Source organism: Calliopsis andreniformis, unplaced genomic scaffold (assembly GCF_051401765.1).
Source record: "Calliopsis andreniformis isolate RMS-2024a unplaced genomic scaffold, iyCalAndr_principal scaffold0014, whole genome shotgun sequence".
Classification (NCBI taxonomy): domain Eukaryota; kingdom Metazoa; phylum Arthropoda; class Insecta; order Hymenoptera; family Andrenidae; genus Calliopsis; species Calliopsis andreniformis.
Window position 1 is genome coordinate 14,333,009 of NW_027480427.1, and position 12,404 is coordinate 14,345,412.

The window sequence follows — 12,404 nt, forward strand, 5'->3', positions numbered from 1 at the left end:
CGTTGCTCCACCAGATCGAATAGTTAGGTCCTTAGAAGTCAACGCCAGAAGCATAAAATACAATATAAATACAACAGTATTTCCATCGTATAAAACGAATAATTGCAACCAGTATGAAACCTATGGTCATTTCTACTTTCCGAGCAACCTAAGCTTCACCCTAGGGCGTTGCTCCAACGGATTGAATAGTTAGGGCCTTAGAAGTCAACGCCCGAACCATAAAATGCAAAAAAAATACAACAGTGTTTCCAACATATAACAGGAATAATTGCAACCATTTTGAAAGTGATGGCCAATTCTACGTTCCGGGCAACCTAGGCTTCACTCTATTGCGTTGCTCCACCAGATCGAATAGTTAGTGCCTTAGAAGTCAACGCCAGAAGCATAAAATATAATATAAATACAACAGTTTTTCCATCGCATAAAACGAATAATTGCAACCAGTATGAAACTTATGGACGTTTCTACTTTCCGAGCAACCTAGGCTTCACCCTAGGGCGTTGCTCCTACAGATTGAATAGTTAGGCCCTTACAAGTCAACGCCCGAACCATAAAATGCAAAAAAAATACAACAGTGATTACATCATATAACAGGAAAAATTGCAACCAGTTTGAAAGTGATGGCCTATTCTACGTTCCGGGCAACCTAGGTTTCACTCCAGGGCGTTGCTCCACCAGATCGAATAGTTACGGCCTAAGAAGTCAACGCCAGAAGCATAAAATACGATATAAATACAACAGCTTTTCCATCGTATAAAACGAATAATTGCAACCAGCGTGAAAGTAATGGTCATTTCTACGTTCCGAGCACCCTATGCGTCACTCTAGGGCGTTGCTCCACCACATCTAATAGCTACGGCCTTAGAAGTCAACGCCAGAGGCATAAAATACAATATAAATACAACAGTTTTTCCATCGTATAAAACGAATAATTGCAACCAGTATGAAACCTATGGTCATTTCTACTTTCCGAGCAACCTAGGCTTCACCCTAGGGCGTTGCTCCAACAGATTGAATAGTTAGGGCCTTAGATGTCAATGCCAGAAGCATAAAATACAATATAAATACAACAGTTTTTCCATCGCATAAAACGAATAATTGCAACCAGTATGAAACTTATGGACATTTCTACTTTCCGAGCAACCTAGGCTTCACCCTAGGGCGTTGCTCCAACAGATTAAATAGTTAGGGCCTTAGAAGCCAACGCCCGAACCATAAAATGCAAACAAAATACAACAGTGTTTCCATCATATAACAGGAATAATTGCTACCAGTTTGAAAGTGATGGCCAATTCTACGTTCCGGGCAACCTAGGCTTCAGTCTAGGGCGTTGCTCCACCAGATCGAATAGATAGTGCCTTAGAAGTCAACGCCAGAAGCATAAAATACAATATAAATACAACAGTATTTCCATCGTATAAAACGAATAATTGCAACCAGTATGAAACTTTTGGTCATTTCTACTTTCCGAGCAACCTAAGCTTCACCCCAGGGCGTTGCTCCAACGGATTGAATAGTTAGGGCCTTAGAGGTCAACGCCCGAACCATAAAATGCAAAAAAAATACAACAGTGTTTCCAACATATAACAGGAATAATTGCAACCATTTTGAAAGTGATGGCCAATTCTACGTTCCGGGCAACCTAGGCTTCAATCTATTGCGTTGCTCCACCAGATCGAATAGTTAGTGCCTTAGAAGTCAACACCAGAAGCATTAAATACAATATAAATACAACAGTTTTTCCATCGCATAAAACGAATAATTGCAACCAGTATGAAACTTATGGACGTTTCTACTTTCCGAGCAACCTAGGCTTCACCCTAGGGCGTTGCTCCAACAGATTGAATAGTTAGGGCCTTACGAGTCAACGCCCGAACCATAAAATGCAAAAAAAATACAACAGTGATTACATCATATAACAGGAACAATTGCAACCAGTTTGAAAGTGATGGCCAATTCTACGTTCCGGGCAACCTAGGCTTCACTCTATTGCGTTGCTCCACCAGATCGAATAGTTAGTGCCTTAGAAGTCAACGCCAGAAGCATAAAATATAATATAAATACAACAGTTTTTCCATCGCATAAAACGAATAATTGCAACCAGTATGAAACTTATGGACGTTTCTACTTTCCGAGCAACCTAGGCTTCACCCTAGGGCGTTGCTCCAACAGATTGAATAGTTAGGGCCTTACAAGTCAACGCCCGAACCATAAAATGCAAAAAAAATAGAACAGTGATTACATCATATAACAGGAACAATTGCAACCAGTTTGAAAGTGATGGCCAATTCTACGTTCCGGGCAACCTAGGTTTCACTCCAGGGCGTTGCTCCACCAGATCGAATAGTTACGGCCTAAGAAGTCAACGCCAGAAGCATAAAATACGATATAAATACAACAGCTTTTCCATCGTATAAAACGAATAATTGCAACCAGTGTGAAAGTAATGGTCATTTCTACGTTCCGAGCACCCTATGCGTCACTCTAGGGCGTTGCTCCACCACATCTAATAGCTACGGCCTTAGAAGTCAACGCCAGAGGCATAAAATACAATATAAATACAACAGCTTTTCCATCGTATAAAACGAATAATTTCAACCAGTGTGAAAGTTATGGTCATTTCTACGTTCCGGGCAACCTAGGCTTCAGCCTAGGGCATTGCTCCAACAGATTGAATAGTTAGGGCCTTAGAAGTCAACGCCAGAAGCATAAAATACAATAAATATGCAACAGCTTTTCCATCGTATAGCAGGAATTATTGCAACCAGTTTGAAAATGATGGCCAATTCTACGTTCCGGGCAACCTAGGTTTCACTCCAGGGGGTTGCTCCACCAGACCGAATAGTTACGGCCTAAGAAGTCAACGCCAGAAGCATAAAGTACGATATAAATACAACAGCTTTTCCATCGTATAAAACGAATAATTGCAACCAGTTTGAAAGTAATTGTCATTTCTACGTTCCGAGCACCCTAGGCTTCACTCTAGGGCGTTGCTCCACTAGATCGAATAGCTAGGGCCTTAGAAGTCAACGCCAGAAGCATAAAATACAATATAAATACAACAGTTTTTCCATCGTATAAAACGAATAATTGCAACCAGTATGAAACCTATGGTCATTTCTACTTTCCGAGCAACCTAGGCTTCACCCTAGGGCGTTGCTCCAACAGATTGAATAGTTAGAGCCTTAGATGTCAATGCCAGAAGCATAAAATACAATATAAATACAACAGTTTTTCCATCGCATAAAACGAATAATTGCAACCAGTATGAAACTTATGGACATTTCTACTTTCCGAGCAACCTAGGCTTCACCCTAGGGCGTTGCTCCAACAGATTGAATAGTTAGGGCCTTAGAAGTCTACGCCCGAACCATAAAATGCAAAAAAAATACAACAGTGATTACATCATATAACAGGAACAATTGCAACCAGTTTGAAAGTGATGGCCAATTCTACGTTCCGGGCAACCTAGGTTTCACTCCAGGGCGTTGCTCCACCAGATCGAATAGTTACGGCCTAAGAAGTCAACGCCAGAAGCATAAAATACGATATAAATACAACAGCTTTTCCATCGTATAAAACGAATAATTGCAACCAGTGTGAAAGTAATGGTCATTTCTACGTTCCGAGCACCCTATGCGTCACTCTCGGGCGTTGCTCCACCACATCTAATAGCTACGGCCTTAGAAGTCAACGCCAGAGGCATAAAATACAATATAAATACAACAGCTTTTCCATCGTATAAAACGAATAATTTCAACCAGTGTGAAAGTTATGGTCATTTCTACGTTCCGGGCAACCTAGGCTTCAGCCTAGGGCATTGCTCCAACAGATTGAATAGTTAGGGCCTTAGAAGTCAACGCCAGAAGCATAAAATACAATAAATATGCAACAGTTTTTCCATCGTATAACAGGAATTATTGCAACCAGTTTGAAAATGATGGCCAATTCTACGTTCCGGGCAACCTAGGTTTCACTCCAGGGGGTTGCTCCACCAGACCGAATAGTTACGGCCTAAGAAGTCAACGCCAGAAGCATAAAGTACGATATAAATACAACAGCTTTTCCATCGTATAAAACGAATAATTGCAACCAGTTTGAAAGTAATGGTCATTTCTACGTTCCGAGCACCCTATGCGTCACTCTCGGGCGTTGCTCCACCACATCTAATAGCTACGGCCTTAGAAGTCAACGCCAGAGGCATAAAATACAATATAAATACAACAGCTTTTCCATCGTATAAAACGAATAATTTCAACCAGTGTGAAAGTTATGGTCATTTCTACGTTCCGGGCAACCTAGGCTTCACCCTAGGGCGTCGCTCCAACAGATTGAATAGTTAGGGCCTTAGAAGTCAACGCCCGAACCATAAAATGCAAACAAAATACAGCAGTGTTTCCATCATATAACAGGAATAATTGCTACCAGTTTGAAAGTGATGGCCAATTCTACGTTCCGGGCAACCTAGGCTTCAGTCTAGGGCGTTGCTCCACCAGATCGAATAGATAGTGCCTTAGAAGTCAACGCCAGAAGCATAAAATATAATATAAATACAACAGTTTTTCCATCGTATAAAACGAATAATTGCAACCAGTATGAAACCTATGGTCATTTCTACTTTCCGAGCAACCTAGGCTTCACCCTAGGGCGTTGCTCCAACAGATTGAATAGTTAGGGCCTTAGATGTCAATGCCAGAAGCATAAAATACAATATAAATACTACAGTTTTTCCATCGCATAAAACGAATAATTGCAACCAGTATGAAACTTATGGACATTTCTACTTTCCGAGCAACCTAGGCTTCACCCTAGGGCGTTGCTCCAACAGATTGAATAGTTAGGGCCGTAGAAGTCAACGCCCGAACCATAAAATGCAAACAAAATACAACAGTGTTTCCATCATATAACAGGAATAATTGCTACCAGTTTGAAAGTGATGGCCAATTCTACGTTCCGGGCAACCTAGGCTTCAGTCTAGGGCGTTGCTCCACCAGATCGAATAGATAGTGCCTTAGAAGTCAACGCCAGAAGCATAAAATACAATATAAATACAACAGTATTTCCATCGTATAAAACGAATTATTGCAACCAGTATGAAACTTTTGGTCATTTCTACTTTCCGAGCAACCTAAGCTTCACACTAGGGCGTTGCTCCAACGGATTGAATAGTTAGGGCCTTAGAAGTCAACGCCCGAACCATAAAATGCAAAAAAAATACAACAGTGTTTCCAACATATAACAGGAATAATTGCAACCATTTTGAAAGTGATGGCCAATTCTACGTTCCGGGCAACCTAGGCTTCACTCTATTGCGTTGCTCCACCAGATCGAATAGTTAGTGCCTTAGAAGTCAACACCAGAAGCATAAAATACAATATAAATACAACAGTTTTTCCATCGCATAAAACGAATAATTGCAACCAGTATGAAACTTATGGACGTTTCTACTTTCCGAGCAACCTAGGCTTCACCCTAGGGCGTTGCTCCAACAGATTGAATAGGTAGGGCCTTACGAGTCAACGCCCGAACCATAAAATGCAAAAAAAATACAACAGTGATTACATCATATAACAGGAACAATTGCAACCAGTTTGAAAGTGATGGCCAATTCTACGTTCCGGGCAACCTAGGTTTCACTCCAGGACGTTGCTCCACCAGATCGAATAGTTACGGCCTAAGAAGTCAACGCCAGAAGCATAAAATACGATATAAATACAACAGCTTTTCCATCGTATAAAACGAATAATTGCAACCAGTGTGAAAGTAATGGTCATTTCTACGTTCCGAGCACCCTATGCGTCACTCTCGGGCGTTGCTCCACCACATCTAATAGCTACGGCCTTAGAAGTCAACGCCAGAGGCATAAAATACAATATGAATACAACAGCTTTTCCATCGTATAAAACGAATAATTTCAACCAGTGTGAAAGTTATGGTCATTTCTACGTTCCGGGCAACCTAGGCTTCAGCCTAGGGCATTGCTCCAACAGATTGAATAGTTAGGGCCTTAGAAGTCAACGCCAGAAGCATAAAATACAATAAATATGCAACAGTTTTTCCATCGTATAACAGGAATTATTGCAACCAGTTTGAAAATGATGGCCAATTCTACGTTCCGGGCAACCTAGGTTTCACTCCAGGGGGTTGCTCCACCAGACCGAATAGTTACGGCCTAAGAAGTCAACGCCAGAAGCATAAAGTACGATATAAATACAACAGCTTTTCCATCGTATAAAACGAATAATTGCAACCAGTTTGAAAGTAATGGTCATTTCTACGTTCCGAGCACCCTATGCGTCACTCTCGGGCGTTGCTCCACCACATCTAATAGCTACGGCCTTAGAAGTCAACGCCAGAGGCATAAAATACAATATAAATACAACAGCTTTTCCATCGTATTAAACGAATAATTTCAACCAGTGTGAAAGTTATGGTCATTTCTACGTTCCGGGCAACCTAGGCTTCACCCTAGGGCGTCGCTCCAACAGATTGAATAGTTAGGGCCTTAGAAGTCAACGCCCGAACCATAAAATGCAAACAAAATACAGCAGTGTTTCCATCATATAACAGGAATAATTGCTACCAGTTTGAAAGTGATGGCCAATTCTACGTTCCGGGCAACCTAGGCTTCAGTCTAGGGCGTTGCTCCACCAGATCGAATAGATAGTGCCTTAGAAGTCAACGCCAGAAGCATAAAATATAATATAAATACAACAGTTTTTCCATCGCATAAAACGAATAATTGCAACCAGTATGAAGCTTATGGACGTTTCTACTTTCCGAGCAACCTAGGCTTCACCCTAGGGCGTTGCTCCAACAGATTGAATAGTTAGGGCCTTACAAGTCAACGCCCGAACCATAAAATGCAAAAAAAATACAACAGTGATTACATCATATAATAGGAACAATTGCAACCAGTTTGAAAGTGATGGCCAATTCTACGTTCCGGGCAACCTAGGTTTCACTCCAGGGCGTTGCTCGACCAGACCGAATAGTTACGGCCTAAGAAGGCAACGCCAGAAGCATAAAATACGATATAAATACAACAGCTTATCCATCGTATAAAGCGAATAATTGCAACCAGTATGAAAGTTATGGTCATTTCTACATTCCGAACAACCTAGGCTTCACTCTAGGGCGTTGCTCCGCCAGATCGAATAGTTAGTTCCGTAGAAGTCAACGCCAGAAGCATAAAATACGATATAAATACAACAGTTTTCCATCGTATAGAAGGAATAATTGCAAACAGTGTGAAAGAAATGGTCATTTCTACGTTCCGGGCAACCTAGGCTTCACTCTACGGCGTTGTTCCACCAGATCGAATAGTTAGGGCCTAAGAAGACAACACCAGAAGAATAAAATACAAAATAAATACAACAGCCTTTACACCGTATAAAACGAATAATTGCAACCTGTGTGAAGATTATGGTCATATCTACGTTCCGGGCAACCTAGGCTTCACTGTAGGGCGTTGCTCCAACAGATTGAATAGTTAGGGCCTTAGAAGTCTACGCCCGAACCATAAAATGCAAACAAAATACAACAGTGTTTCCATCATATAACAGGAATAATTGCTACCAGTTTGAAAGTGATGGCCAATTCTACGTTCCGGGCAACCTAGGCTTCAGTCTAGGGCGTTGCTCCACCAGATCGAATAGATAGTGCCTTAGAAGTCAACGCCAGAAGCATAATATACAATATAAATACAACAGTTTTTCCATCGTATAAAACGAATAATTGCAACCAGTATGAAACCTATGGTCATTTCTACTTTCCGAGCAACCTAGGCTTCACCCTAGGGCGTTGCTCCAACGGATTGAATAGTTAGGGCCTTAGAAGTCAACGCCAGAAGCATAAAATACAATAAATATGCAACAGTTTTTCCATCGTATAACAGGAATTATTGCAACCAGTTTGAAAATGATGGCCAATTCTACGTTCCGGGCAACCTAGGTTTCACTCCAGGGGGTTGCTCCACCAGACCGAATAGTTACGGCCTAAGAAGTCAACGCCAGAAGCATAAAGTACGATATAAATACAACAGCTTTTCCATCGTATAAAACGAATAATTGCAACCAGTTTGAAAGTAATGGTCATTTCTACGTTCCGAGCACCCTATGCGTCACTCTCGGGCGTTGCTCCACCACATCTAATAGCTACGGCCTTAGAAGTCAACGCCAGAGGCATAAAATACAATATAAATACAACAGCTTTTCCATCGTATAAAACGATTAATTTCAACCAGTGTGAAAGTTATGGTCATTTCTACGTTCCGGGCAACCTAGGCTTCACCCTAGGGCGTCGCTCCAACAGATTGAATAGTTAGGGCCTTAGAAGTCAACGCCCGAACCATAAAATGCAAACAAAATACAGCAGTGTTTCCATCATATAACAGGAATAATTGCTACCAGTTTGAAAGTGATGGCCAATTCTACGTTCCGGGCAACCTAGGCTTCAGTCTAGGGCGTTGCTCCACCAGATCGAATAGATAGTGCCTTAGAAGTCAACGCCAGAAGCATAAAATATAATATAAATACAACAGTTTTTCCATCGTATAAAACGAATAATTGCAACCAGTATGAAACCTATGGTCATTTCTACTTTCCGAGCAACCTAGGCTTCACCCTAGGGCGTTGCTCCAACAGATTGAATAGTTAGGGCCTTAGATGTCAATGCCAGAAGCATAAAATACAATATAAATACTACAGTTTTTCCATCGCATAAAACGAATAATTGCAACCAGTATGAAACTTATGGACATTTCTACTTTCCGAGCAACCTAGGCTTCACCCTAGGGCGTTGCTCCAACAGATTGAATAGTTAGGGCCTTAGAAGTCAACGCCCGAACCATAAAATGCAAACAAAATACAACAGTGTTTCCATCATATAACAGGAATAATTGCTACCAGTTTGAAAGTGATGGCCAATTCTACGTTCCGGGCAACCTAGGCTTCAGTCTAGGGCGTTGCTCCACCAGATCGAATAGATAGTGCCTTAGAAGTCAACGCCAGAAGCATAAAATACAATATAAATACAACAGTATTTCCATCGTATAAAACGAATTATTGCAACCAGTATGAAACTTTTGGTCATTTCTACTTTCCGAGCAACCTAAGCTTCACACTAGGGCGTTGCTCCAACGGATTGAATAGTTAGGGCCTTAGAAGTCAACGCCCGAACCATAAAATGCAAAAAAAATACAACAGTGTTTCCAACATATAACAGGAATAATTGCAACCATTTTGAAAGTGATGGCCAATTCTACGTTCCGGGCAACCTAGGCTTCACTCTATTGCGTTGCTCCACCAGATCGAATAGTTAGTGCCTTAGAAGTCAACACCAGAAGCATAAAATACAATATAAATACAACAGTTTTTCCATCGCATAAAACGAATAATTGCAACCAGTATGAAACTTATGGACGTTTCTACTTTCCGAGCAACCTAGGCTTCACCCTAGGGCGTTGCTCCAACAGATTGAATAGTTAGGGCCTTACGAGTCAACGCCCGAACCATAAAATGCAAAAAAAATACAACAGTGATTACATCATATAACAGGAACAATTGCAACCAGTTTGAAAGTGATGGCCAATTCTACGTTCCGGGCAACCTAGGTTTCACTCCAGGACGTTGCTCCACCAGATCGAATAGTTACGGCCTAAGAAGTCAACGCCAGAAGAATAAAATACGATATAAATACAACAGCTTTTCCATCGTATAAAACGAATAATTGCAACCAGTGTGAAAGTAATGGTCATTTCTACGTTCCGAGCACCCTATGCGTCACTCTCGGGCGTTGCTCCACCACATCTAATAGCTACGGCCTTAGAAGTCAACGCCAGAGGCATAAAATACAATATAAATACAACAGCTTTTCCATCGTATAAAACGAATAATTTCAACCAGTGTGAAAGTTATGGTCATTTCTACGTTCCGGGCAACCTAGGCTTCAGCCTAGGGCATTGCTCCAACAGATTGAATAGTTAGGGCCTTAGAAGTCAACGCCAGAAGCATAAAATACAATAAATATGCAACAGTTTTTCCATCGTATAACAGGAATTATTGCAACCAGTTTGAAAATGATGGCCAATTCTACGTTCCGGGCAACCTAGGTTTCACTCCAGGGGGTTGCTCCACCAGACCGAATAGTTACGGCCTAAGAAGTCAACGCCAGAAGCATAAAGTACGATATAAATACAACAGCTTTTCCATCGTATAAAACGAATAATTGCAACCAGTTTGAAAGTAATGGTCATTTCTACGTTCCGAGCACCCTATGCGTCACTCTCGGGCGTTGCTCCACCACATCTAATAGCTACGGCCTTAGAAGTCAACGCCAGAGGCATAAAATACAATATAAATACAACAGCTTTTCCATCGTATTAAACGAATAATTTCAACCAGTGTGAAAGTTATGGTCATTTCTACGTTCCGGGCAACCTAGGCTTCACCCTAGGGCGCCGCTCCAACAGATTGAATAGTTAGGGCCTTAGAAGTCAACGCCCGAACCATAAAATGCAAACAAAATACAGCAGTGTTTCCATCATATAACAGGAATAATTGCTACCAGTTTGAAAGTGATGGCCAATTCTACGTTCCGGGCAACCTAGGCTTCAGTCTAGGGCGTTGCTCCACCAGATCGAATAGATAGTGCCTTAGAAGTCAACGCCAGAAGCATAAAATATAATATAAATACAACAGTTTTTCCATCGCATAAAACGAATAATTGCAACCAGTATGAAACTTATGGACGTTTCTACTTTCCGAGCAACCTAGGCTTCACCCTAGGGCGTTGCTCCAACAGATTGAATAGTTAGGGCCTTACAAGTCAACGCCCGAACCATAAAATGCAAAAAAAATACAACAGTGATTACATCATATAATAGGAACAATTGCAACCAGTTTGAAAGTGATGGCCAATTCTACGTTCCGGGCAACCTAGGTTTCACTCCAGGGCGTTGCTCGACCAGACCGAATAGTTACGGCCTAAGAAGGCAACGCCAGAAGCATAAAATACGATATAAATACAACAGCTTATCCATCGTATAAAGCGAATAATTGCAACCAGTATGAAAGTTATGGTCATTTCTACATTCCGAACAACCTAGGCTTCACTCTAGGGCGTTGCTCCGCCAGATCGAATAGTTAGTTCCGTAGAAGTCAACGCCAGAAGCATAAAATACGATATAAATACAACAGTTTTCCATCGTATAGAAGGAATAATTGCAAACAGTGTGAAAGAAATGGTCATTTCTACGTTCCGGGCAACCTAGGCTTCACTCTACGGCGTTGTTCCACCAGATCGAATAGTTAGGGCCTAAGAAGACAACACCAGAAGAATAAAATACAAAATAAATGCAACAGCCTTTACACCGTATAAAACGAATAATTGCAACCTGTGTGAAGATTATGGTCATATCTACGTTCCGGGCAACCTAGGCTTCACTGTAGGGCGTTGCTCCAACAGATTGAATAGTTAGGGCCTTAGAAGTCTACGCCCGAACCATAAAATGCAAACAAAATACAACAGTGTTTCCATCATATAACAGGAATAATTGCTACCAGTTTGAAAGTGATGGCCAATTCTACGTTCCGGGCAACCTAGGCTTCAGTCTAGGGCGTTGCTCCACCAGATCGAATAGATAGTGCCTTAGAAGTCAACGCCAGAAGCATAATATACAATATAAATACAACAGTTTTTCCATCGTATAAAACGAATAATTGCAACCAGTATGAAACCTATGGTCATTTCTACTTTCCGAGCAACCTAGGCTTCACCCTAGGGCGTTGCTCCAACAGATTGAATAGTTAGGGCATTAGATGTCAATGCCAGGAGCATAAAATACAATATAAATACAACAGTTTTTCCATCGCATAAAACGAATAATTGCAACCAGTATGAAACTTATGGACATTTCTACTTTCCGAGCAAACTAGGCTTCACCCTAGGGCGTCGCTCCAACAGATTGAATAGTTAGGGCCTTAGAAGTCAACGCCCGAACCATAAAATGCAAACAAAATACAACAGTGTTTCCATCATATAACAGGAATAATTGCTACCAGTTTGAAAGTGATGGCCAATTCTACGTTCCGGGCAACCTAGGCTTCAGTCTAGGGCGTTGCTCCACCAGATCGAATAGATAGTGCCTTAGAAGTCAACGCCAGAAGCATAAAATACAATATAAATACAACATTTTTTCCATCGTATAAAACGAATAATTGCAACCAGGATGAAACTTATGGTCATTTCTACTTTCCGAGCAACCTTGGCTTCACTCTAGGGCGTTGCTCCACCAGATCGAATAGTTAGGTCCTTAGAAGTCAACGCCAGAAGCATAAAATACAATATAAATACAACAGTATTTCCATCGTATAAAACGAATAATTGCAACCAGTATGAAACCT